Here is a 12,443-nt window from a genome sequence, read left to right as displayed (position 1 = left end):
ACTTGGATTGATTGTAAAAGAATGTTCAACATTCCTTAAGGAGTCCCTGTATGGGCTAGTACTACGTTTTCGTGATTAGCGGGTGACTTTGAGTACCATGATCTGCAAAGATCCGGAGTCTTGAGCTGAAGAAGAATATACCATTCTTTGGTCTTCTGTTACACTCAGGGATGACTTTCACTTTGGGTTTGTACCTTCGGATAACGTTTGCTGTACCTCAAGGAGAGAAGTTGAGGAGCAGATTTAGCGGTGGATGGCCTACTAGTGGAAAGTGTAGCTGTATACGTCTTATTAGCTCGGTCACTAGGGGGAGGGGTGCTGACTGTTCTGCAAACAAACGGTAGAAAGATAGTGTTATGTTCATTAAAGAGACTCGAGGATGCTTCGGGAGAATTTGTCTGGCTGTTAATGGGATTATTGGGTAAGCTGGGACTGAAACTTCTTTTGTTCCTGTCCAACTAGACCATCATTAGTTTTCAATACAAAAGAGACTTATGTCTGTACGTTTTGCGTAAAGTTTTGGACAACATGAAATGTGAAGAATGTCGTTGGCTGTTGTTAAGCCTGTTTCTGATACTTTCTAATTATTGTTGTTTTGAATTCATCACAAAGCTACAGAATGGGCTATCTGTGCTTTGCCTACTACGGATATCGAGACCCGGTTTCTAGCGTTATAAGTCTACAGACATACTGCGCTATGCCCCTCAAGGGAGATACTTTCTACACATGTGAATTGATTACAATTTAAAATAATTAAAGTCTCATCTATTCTTCTTCTATAATGGAGAAATATGTGAAAATAACGGAATCTATCTACCATTATTTGAAAAAAAATGTTAACTTACTAAGAAATGAATAAAAATTACAAAATTTATTTTGTACTCAAGATAATTTTGAGTTTGCCTCCAGAAATGTGGAGAGTCTATTGCTGATTATTTGTTCGAGAATATTGCTTATGCAGTTGGTAACTGATTGTGCGGTAACTATTTGGCTTTTCGGCTGACTTTATTTCTTTTTGGAACATTAATACATTTGCATGCTTCAAAGAAACTATGATACACCCTGAATTTAGGGATAAGTTGAAGTTTGCTGTTAGGTGTTCACATAAATTTCGACTTTATAAACTGTTTGTTTGTTTTGAATTTCGCGCAAAGCTACACGAGGGCTATTTGTGCTAGCCGTCACTAATTTAGTTGTGTAAAACTCAAGGGAAGGCAGCTGGTCATCACCACCCACCGCCAACCCTTGGACTACTCTTTTACGGACGATCAGTGGGCCTGGTCGTGACTTCATAACGCCTCCATGACTGAAAGAGCGAGCATTTTAGGTGTGACAGGGATTCGAGTCCACGACCCTTAGATTGCGAGAGGGGCGTAGCTCGATGATTAACGTATCAAAGGGTCCAGTCTTCTGGTATATGGTCAGTCCCTCTCAAAACGAGGCCTGGCATGGCCTAGCGCGTTAAGGTGTGCGCTTCGTAATCTGAGAGGTCGTGGGTTCGCGCCCGAATCGCGCCAAACATGCTCGCCCTCCCAACCGTAGGGGCGTTATAATGTGACGGTCAATCCCACTTTTCGTTGGTAAAAGAGTAGCCCAAGAGTTGGCGGTGGGTGGTGATGACCAGCTGCCTTCCCTCTAGTCTTACACTGCTAAATTTGGGACGGCTAGCACAGATAGCCCTCGAGTAGCTTTGTGCGAAATTCCAAAACAAACAAACTCTCAAAACGACAATAATACAGAGAAGTATCTGAAACAAAATGGCTAGTCCGTACTGCAGAAACTGACGAAATTCTAGATAAGTTCCTGATAAACAGTTAGTCCATCATGTAAGAAATTACAATCATCTTGACAAGTTTCTGGTAACTAGTTCATCCATCCTGCAGGAACTGACAACAATCTTGACAAGTTTCTGATAACTAGTTCATCCATCCTGTAGGAACCGACAACAATCTTGACAAGTTTCTGGTAACTAGTTCATCCATCCTGTAGGAACTGACAACAATCTTGACAAGTTTCTGATAACTAGTTCATCCATCCTGTGGGAACCGACAACAATCTTGACAAGTTTCTGGTAACTAGTTCATCCATCCTGTAGGAACTGACAACATTCTAGACAAGTTTCTGGTAACTAGTTCATCCATCCTGTAGAAACTGAGAACAATCTTGACAAGTTTCTGGTAACTAGTTCATCCATCCTGTATGAACTGACAACATTCTAGACAAGTTTCTGGTAACTAGTTCATCCATCCTGTAGGAACTGACAACTTTCTAGACAAGTTTCTGGTAACTAGTTCATCCATCCTGTAGGAACCGACAACAATCTCGACAAGTTTCTGGTAACTAGTTCATCCATCCTGTAGGAACTGACAACATTCTAGACAAGTTTCTGGTAACTAGTTCATCCATCCTGTAGGAACTGACAACATTCTAGACAAGTTTCTGGTAACTAGTTCATCCATCCTGTAGGAACTGACAACATTCTAGACAAGTTTCTGGTAACTAGTTCATCCATCCTGTAGGAACTGAGAACAATCTTGACAAGTTTCTGGTAACTAGTTCATCCATCCTGTATGAACTGACAACATTCTAGACAAGTTTCTGGTAACTAGTTCATCCATCCTGTAGGAACTGACAACTTTCTAGACAAGTTTCTGGTAACTAGTTCATCCATCCTGTAGGAACCGACAACAATCTCGACAAGTTTCTGGTAACTAGTTCATCCATCCTGTAGGAACTGACAACATTCTAGACAAGTTTCTGGTAACTAGTTCATCCATCCTGTAGGAACTGACAACATTCTAGACAAGTTTCTGGTAACTAGTTCATCCATCCTGTAGGAACTGACAACATTCTAGACAAGTTTCTGGTAACTAGTTCATCCATCCTGTAGGAACTGACAACATTCTAGACAAGTTTCTGGTAACTAGTTCATCCATCCTGTAGGAACTGACAACATTCTAGACAAGTTTCTGGTAACTAGTTCATCCATCCTGTAGGAACTGACAACATTCTAGACAAGTTTCTGGTAACTAGTTCATCCATCCTGTAGGAACTGACAACATTCTAGACAAGTTTCTGGTAACTAGTTCATCCATCCTGTAGGAACTGACAACAATCTTGACAAGTTTCTGGTAACTAGTTCATCCATCCTGTAGGAACTGACAACAATCTTGACAAGTTTCTGGTAACTAGTTCATCCATCCTGTAGGAACTGACAACAATCTTGACAAGTTTCTGGTAACTAGTTCATCCATCCTGTAGGAACTGACAACAATCTTGACAAGTTTCTGGTAACTAGTTCATCCATCCTGTAGGAACTGACAACAATCTTGACAAGTTTCTGGTAACTAGTTCATCCATCCTGTAGGAACTGACAACATTCTAGACAAGTTTCTGGTAACTAGTTCATCCATCCTGTAGGAACTGACAACATTCTAGACAAGTTTCTGGTAAATAGTTCATCCATCCTGTAGGAACTGACAACATTCTAGACAAGTTTCTGGTAACTAGTTCATCCATCCTGTAGGAACTGACAACAATCTTGACAAGTTTCTGGTAACTAGTTCATCCATCCTGTAGGAACTGACAACATTCTAGACAAGTTTCTGGTAACTAGTTCATCCATCCTGTAGGAACTGACAACATTCTAGACAAGTTTCTGGTAACTAGTTCATCCATCCTGTAGGAACCGACAACAATCTCGACAAGTTTCTGGTAACTAGTTCATCCATCCTGTAGGAACTGACAACATTCTAGACAAGTTTCTGGTAACTAGTTCATCCATCCTGTAGGAACTGACAACAATCTTGACAAGTTTCTGGTAACTAGTTCATCCATCCTGTAGGAACTGACAACATTCTAGACAAGTTTCTGGTAACTAGTTCATCCATCCTGTAGGAACTGACAACATTCTAGACAAGTTTCTGGTAACTAGTTCATCCATCCTGTAGGAACTGACATTCTAGACAAGTTTCTGGTAACTAGTTCATCCATCCTGTAGGAACTGACAACATTCTAGACAAGTTTCTGGTAACTAGTTCATCCATCCTGTAGAAACTGACAACATTCTAGACAAGTTTCTGGTAACTAGTTCATCCATCCTGTAGGAACTGACAACATTCTAGACAAGTTTCTGGTAACTATTTCATCCATCCTGTAGGAACTGACAACATTCTAGACAAGTTTCTGGTAACTAGTTCATCCATCCTGTAGGAACTGACAACAATCTTGACAAGTTTCTGGTAACTAGTTCATCCATCCTGTAGGAACTGACAACAATCTTGACAAGTTTCTGATAACTAGTTCGTCCATCACGCAGGAATTAACGAAAATATAGACAAGTACCTAATAAACATTTGGTCCATCTCACAGGAACTACAAAAATCTAGACAAGTTCCTGATAAATAACCCATACCTCAGGTGATGAGAATTATCTGTAAAAGTGTTTGATATACAATAAGTTTCTAGTGCAGGAAAAGGGTTCATGCAGACAAATTTTCAGTATTTTGTCAGACGGTATACATATATAAATACAGTGCGGAAACTAAGGGCAGTGTAATCAAATATCTGGTATATGGTCAATCAGATATGTAGAAACTGAAAATAACCAGTTCGTATGTTGTAGGAATTACCGTTAATTCATACAAGTGTTCCATAACCTACCAGACTGTAAGTGCAGGAACTAAGGTTTGTTTGTTTGTGAATTTCGCACAAAGCTACTCGAGGGCTATCTGTGCTAGCCGTCCCTAATTTAGCAGTGTAAGACTAGAGGGAAGGCAGCTAGTCATCACCACCCACCGCCAACTCTTGGGCTACTCTTTTTACCACCGAAAAGTGCGATTGACCGTCACATATAATGCTCCCACGGCTGAAAGAGCGAGCATATTTGGTGTGACGGGGATTCGAACACGCAACCCTCAGATTACGAGTCGCACGCCTTAACGCGCTTGGCCATGCCGGGCTAGTAACTAAGGATAATCTAGACAAGTGTCTGGTGTATAGCTGGTTAGGGCACTTGACTCTGGTTAGAGCACTCGACTCGTACTCTGAAGGTCGTGGGTTCTAATCCTCGTTACAACAAGCATGCTCGCTCTTTCAGCCGTGGAGGTGTTATTACGTGACGGTCAATTCCACTATTCTTCGGTAAAAAAGTAGCCCAAAAGTTGGAGAAGGGTGTGGTGACTAGTTATTCCCTTTAGTCTTACACTGCTAAATTAGGGACGGCTAGCGCAGATAGCCCTCGTGTAGTTTTGCACAAAATTCAAACAAAGAAGCAAACAATAAAGCATCTTTGTTTTCGGATGTTTGCACAATGCTACTCAACGAAGCTTACCTGCTTCAGTTGTCCTTAACTTTAAAAGGATAGACTACAGCTAGTCAACAACAACCACTTCCAACTCTTGACCTACACTGCTCTAAACGAATAATGGTGTTTATTGTCACTTCTATAATGCACCCACAGCCCCAAAGTGTGAAGCGCAATTCATTTACTACATTTTTTCGCACTAACAAGACTCGAACGTTGGACTCAGATCTTTAGATAACTACAGCCTTGTTCAAATCAGGGTGAAAATTAGAAATAACATTTTTTTCACATTTTTGTGTCTTTTGTTTTTCCTCACTATTATTGTTACATTGGTTTTTAAGGGTTACTATTTTAATTTTGGAAAAAAATCACTCTTTCCGAAAGTTTTGTTTGTCTTCTTGTAATCACGTTCACTTCTGTGATGCGTAGAGTTACTTTTGAAACATAATTAGTTATAATTGGGGAAGTTAAGTAATTTCAAGAAATTGCGTATTTTAAACAAAGGTGGAATAAAACATAGGCCACCGACCAGGTGAGGCAAGGTGAAGGTCCGAAGAGTGTGTTGACCCGTCTATGTGTGTACGCTAGCGCCATCTGCCATCCACTGTCATGGTCTTCTGCACACACAAAATATAGCATGTGAACTGTTTATAAACTTATTTCTTTCGTAGGATCAAACCAAGCATTATAAGAAAAATAATTCATAAATGACACGAGCTAGTAGGTAATAAACATAATTTGCGAATAATTGATCGGTCGCTACAAGATTACTTATTATGTAAGCAAAATAAACAGCTAGGTTGATTGAATTCCGAAAATTAACTTTCTTTGTTCTTATCATTCATTCATTTGGTGGCGCTGTAGACCATCGTATAGTGTGTGCAAGCGTTTCCTTAAAACAAAGCCACATCGGGCTATTTGCTGCGTCCACCGAGAGAGTCGAATCCCTGATAGTAGCGTTATAAATCCGTAGACTTACTGCTGTGGCAGCGGAGGATACGTCGTAGCGAAATATTTAAGTATATAAATAATATAACTAATGAAATGACAGATTTATTACGACATTTTGAGTTGTAACAGTTGATACGTTTTTTTTTTAAACACCTGACAACGAACATCACGTGATTATTTAACTACAATGGTATAATCTATCGTTCCTTTTGTTTGTTGTAAATGTACATTTGTGTTAGTTAACTTAATAACTTGAAATGTTGTTTAGTGAACTTAAGGGAATTTTTTGATATAAGTATGGAAAACTATATTTAACAAACTTCATTACAAATTGTAAAATTACGTATGCAATTTAACCCTTCCATATTATCACTGTTGAAGTCACAGTGTGATTTTATGTAGTACTCCAGTAGATGTGCTAAAAATCACACTTATTGGAAGTCGATGGGTGTATTATATATACATACACACTGAAAATACATTCATTGTAAATACACTCATTGTAACAAAGTCAGTTGAAAATGATACTTATGGCAAGTTAGTAGATGTACTGGATATCATATTCTTTGCAAGCCAGTAGGTCTTTGAAACTGCTTATTGTGAGTTATATATGTGTTGTTCATCCTTAGGGTATATCGTTAAATGTTATGTTTCAAGTCGTTTTCAACTAGTGCAGTAGATTTCACTTTTTGGAACATGCCAATATATAAATCGATTAGTAATTCTCTACCTAAAATAACAATATGTTTTCTGGCTATAAATATTATGTATAGCATGGTATTTATTTGTAACTGGTTTCTAACTACAACCGTGTTGTTTGTAAACTATTCTTCAACTTGTGGTTTGCTGCATTGTTTATTTACCAAAGCCTAACGATACATCAGCTAATTGGTTAATTAGAACATACTTTAAAAATACGCCACCAGCAATACTGAACCTTAAAGAACTGTATCCATTATAACTGCAAAGAAGTGATAACTTTAGGAGACGTACTTTTGCTAATTAATGGTTTCTGAAACATGTAAGTTGATTTGTTGGTTGGTAATTGAGTTTATCCGCTCACGCACTTATCAATAATTAATTTTAGCCTAAACTCGCGTATACTTTTGAAATAAAAAATGTCTCCATGAAGAATGTTTTATTTTTACTATACTCATTTTTAGTAGGTAGAACTAATTATTGGCTTTAACTAAATAGCTCCCCCCCAGTGCCTCAGCGGTAAATTTCCAGACTTATAAAGCTAAAACTCAGGTTTCGATACCCGTGGTGGTCATCGCATAAATAGCCCATTGTGTAATTTTGTGCTTAACAACAAACAAACACAAACAAACTTTACCAACAAATATGTGATATAATAAAAAGTATATTAATAAATTGCACCAGAAAATGCTAAAGACAAAGATGACTCGTGCAACCTTAATAATATTTTTATTACCAAAAATAAAATATATTTAAAGGTGTAAAAAATATGCATAGTCCTTCTCTAACTGGGAAACATTAAAATAATTTGTACTGTACTGCAAAAGTATTAGGACAAAGTCAAAAATTAGATTTAAGGCTCCATTCAGAGAACAATGGAAGATAAATTATTGGTGAAACTTTAACATTTTATTAATCTTCATATTTAGTACAACAGAAACTCAGTGGAAATACTTAAATTCAGCTTTTGTAACTGCAGAGAGTCTTCAAGGCATTGTTACAACATATTTAATTAGGCTATCCTTTAGGAATTTGCTCCAAATGCCTCTAACACATTTCCGTAAAGTCTCTTTGGAAGTAACTTTTGATTTGTCAAATCCCTGATCTGTTCAGTTGGATTGAGGTCAGGGCTCTGAGAGAAATATTCCATCATTTGAATGATTCCAGCAGCTTTATGTTTTAGCCAAGTAATTTCTCCATAGGGTGGATAAGTGTTTGTGGTGATTATCTTCTTGGTTGTAAAATTCTTTACCAATAATACGCAAACTAGTCGATATAGCATGATAGATCTGTATCTGATGATACTTGTGTTGGTTCGTTATTGCATTTATTTTATAACTATCTCCTGTATTTTTATTAGAAGAAACACCCCAAAACATCACATTGCCTCCCCCACGCTTTACTGTAGGTACTATGTATTGAGAGGTAAGTTTCTTTCGCCTTTCTTCCGCCGGACGTACAATCTACGTTTTGAACCAAATATTTTAGACTTGGACGAATCTGTCGATAACATCCTTTTACAATCACCAACAGTCCAGTTTTTGTACTTTTTAGCAAATTCCAGATTAAAGTAAAGTTTTTAAACTGCTACACGACCGAATATTTTATTCTTGCTGAGTCTTCTTGATGTTGTAGATCTGGACATTCTTCTGTCATTTGATACATGGTTGTTTATCTCATGCTTGAGATCAGTGGCAGTCTTAACTTCTGTCCCGAATGCTGCATTAATGAAGATATCTATCAGTATTATTGAGTTTAGGTGTTCTGCCTCTTCCTTTCCTATTTTCAAATTTACCTTTCTCGGTTTCACGATCTAAAGTGTATTTGATAGTATTTGTAGAGCATTTCAAGTCTGCAGCAATTTCTTGGAGTAGCACGTAAACTTTATATGCGAAATTTCTGCTCTACTGACAATTCTCTACACTTTATGGGACGTGGCATGACAACAAAACTTAATACATAGTGTTAAACACTGTTTTTATCAAGGTTTATTTGTGGAGTGGTATTAAGTTGATTTATTCTAGCATATACTGGTACCATATGCTAGCTCCTTGCAAGCTTCTTTCTATATAATTAAGACACTGCATGGGGTACCATGACAGTTGTGTCATACAGTAAATTTGATCAGTATGTTCATTCAAACAGAACCCTTACGACATGCTCTTGGTACAAGTATATGAAAATTCTAAAAAAATAATAAGTATTCTCATCCTGGCTCATTCAGTTGTCAACAGGAATCGATCAGTGAAGCATTATCATAGTGTTGGGATTTACATTCTGTAATGGCATGGAAGTATTTGCCCCATAAAATGGAAAATATGACAAAATATTCTCTTGTCCTAACAGCTTTATATAGCACTGTACATTTATTTATATGCTTTCGAGATACAATAAAACTCCGTGAAAAAATTTGGCCATCAGGCCAAAATACAATTGCATGTTTATGGTTAATATAATTCTTAACTAAAGACAAGTTTCAGACGAGATCTTATAATAAATAGGCCTGGCCACGTCAGATCTGTACTTTATCTTGTGTGTGCGTCTTTCTTTCTCTATAAAGCCGTATTAGCAGTTCGCCATTAAGCTCCACCATGTGCTTCATAAAATACAATATTATCGCTGAGCTTGTCAATATTTGCAGTTATTGTGACAATGTACTCTAATAACAACGGTTATTTTGCGCCACTCACTCAGTTGGTTTCTTGCCCCCCCCCTCTCTCAGTGTGTGTGTGTGTGTTTTCTTATTGCAAAGCCACAAAGGGCCATCTGCTCAGCCCACCGAGAGGAATCGAACCCCTGATTTTAGCGTTGTAAATCCGGAGACATACCGCTGTACTAGCGGGGGGCCCCTCTCTCAGTAATTCGGTTGTTTGTCTGCGGACTTACAACGCTAGAAACTGGGCTTCGATACTCGTGATGGACAGAGCACAGAGAGTTTATTATATAACTTTGTGCTTAGTTACAAACAAACAAATTTTATCTCTTCAGACATCTAGACTGATTTCAGTGTTAGGCTTAATGTGAAAGTCTAATGGAATTGCTCGTCTTTGGCGAAGCTAAACGAGGAAAAGTAAAGTAAATATTAAAATTCTGATTTCTTGTATTATTTTATAAGTCAGATTGTATATAGATATGTACGAGAAACGATATCATTTAGAAAATATTAACTATTTTTCAACACTATAATTTTATAAAATGCGCTCAAACCCCGGTACTTAAGTCAGAAAGGTCTTCTTTTTCTCAGCTAGAAAAAAAATGTTTACGATAGCTAAAAGATGAATCTAATTACACACATTTCTTACTGCAAGTTATTAGGGGAAAATTGAGTTTTAAAATGAATGACACAAATGGTCTTTAGACAAAAAAGTAGGCCCTTAGTTAAGCGCATAACCCCGCCTTCAAAGAATGTGTCCTTATATCTTTATCAACGGTCACGAACCATTTTCGGCAGGACAACAAGGAATAATAAATATTCCATATGTGTCCACAAAGTTTCATCAATATCTGGTTATTTGTGACTGAGATATAGAACAAAAATAGTGTGAAAAATCCATTTCATATTAACAGATAGGGATTTTTGGATGTTCGTGACTTTGCTATCACATCCACCCAGCTGTTTTTGAGAATTATTGCTGGCAATCACACATACACAGAGGTGAAAACATAAATATTCCGTCCACTAAGTAATAATTATGATATACTACCAAGTGTCACTACACAATAATTCACCGTTGAAACTGATATTTTAAAAGGGTTTATAGAAACGATTGAATACGAATAAAAGAGGATTCGCTTCTTGTGATTTTTATACATCACATATACCAGTGGCAACCCACAGTTCCCAAATTCTTCCTTAATACCCTCCCTCTCAAAGGTCTTGCCTTATTGCTTGAAAAGTGCCCTTTTTGCCAATGACCCCTTGACCTTTCAATGTCCTCTTCACTTTACTACCAGCCCGGCATGGCCAGGTGGTTAAAGCACTCGATTTGTAATCCGAGGGTCGCGGATTCGAATCCCCGTCACACCAAACATGCTCGACCTTTCACCCATGGGTACGTTATAATGTTACGGTCAATCCCACTATTCGTTGGTAAAAGAGTAGCCCAAGAGTTGGCGGTGATGACTAGCTGCCTTCTCTCTAGTCTTACACCGTTAAATTAGGGACGGCTAACGCAGATAGCACTAGTGTAGTTTTGCGCGAAATTCAAAACAAACACTTTACTATTAAAAAGTTCGTTAGTGGATATGAACCATGGAATCTCAGCTTCAAAATTCGTCTCGCCGACCACTGGGTAGTATTTTACATCATCGTTTGATTTTGTTTGAATTTCGAGCAAAGCTACACCAGGACTATCTGTGCTAGCCGTCCCTAATTTGTTTCAAAAGTTATTATTCTAAGATTTCTCTTTCATATTCCAGAAATATATGATTTGACATATTAATTTGTAATATGAAATAAAGACGCATTTTTCAATGCTAAACATTTTAAATAAATTCAATTCTAATTATTTTAAATAAATTACCTCAGTGGCGGATTCACGACTTTATGCAGGGAGATTTGATAGCGTGTATTTAGCATCTCTAGAAACTTTAGCAGGGCATTTTGCACACTTAGGAAACGATGGGAAACAAAAATGTTTGATTAACTTAAGTACTAAAAATGTTCTTTGCTTATGAACAACAGAAAAGCGTTTTTATTGTGTAATACAGTACAAGCCTTTTAGCACCCTTTCCTTTGCTCTCATCCAGTGGCATACACAGCGATATGTCTGCAGACTTACAAGGTTAAAAACCTGGTTTTGATGCCTGTGGTGGGTAGAGCATACATAGCCCCTTTTGTAGGTCTGTGCATAACTACAAACAACAAGTCTTTCTTTTCTGGACAAAATGGCCCGGCATGGCCATGTGGTTAAGGCATTCGACTCGTAATCCGAGGGTTGCGGGTTCGAATCTCCGCCACACAAAATGTGCTCACCAATTCAGCCCTGGAGGCGTTATAATGTGACAGTCAATCCCATTATTTGTTGGTAAAAGAGTAGCCCAAGAGTTGACTATGGGTGGTAATGACTAGCTGCCTTCCCTCTAATTTTACACTGCTAAATTAGGAACGGCTAGCACAGATAGCCCTCGTGCAGCTTTGTGCGAAATTAAAAGTAACAAAAAAAATTCTGGACATAAAATGAAATCTATGTACGTATCACTTAGGCAGTACCACCTGATCATACTTACAATATCAGTATGTAGAATAGCTTAGTTTTTTCCAACTCAGCCAATAATAACGTACTCTACTATAATTCGGAATAACGGAAATACACAGTCGAAAGTGACCGATCTGAATACAAAAATATAACTGTTGTTATTTTATTTCTAATGTTTAGCCCTTATTTTATAAAATCATGTGACGTGTGATTTTGATAAATCCTTCAAACCCCATCTGTGCCGACCCGGCATAGTCAGGTGGATAAGGCACTCGACTTGTCATCTGAGG

The sequence above is a fragment of the Tachypleus tridentatus genome, chromosome 10 (assembly GCF_004210375.1).
Source record: "Tachypleus tridentatus isolate NWPU-2018 chromosome 10, ASM421037v1, whole genome shotgun sequence".
Taxonomy (NCBI): Eukaryota; Metazoa; Arthropoda; class Merostomata; order Xiphosura; family Limulidae; genus Tachypleus; species Tachypleus tridentatus.
The sequence above is the reverse complement of the archived record's forward strand: the minus strand, read 5'-3'. Positions refer to the sequence as shown.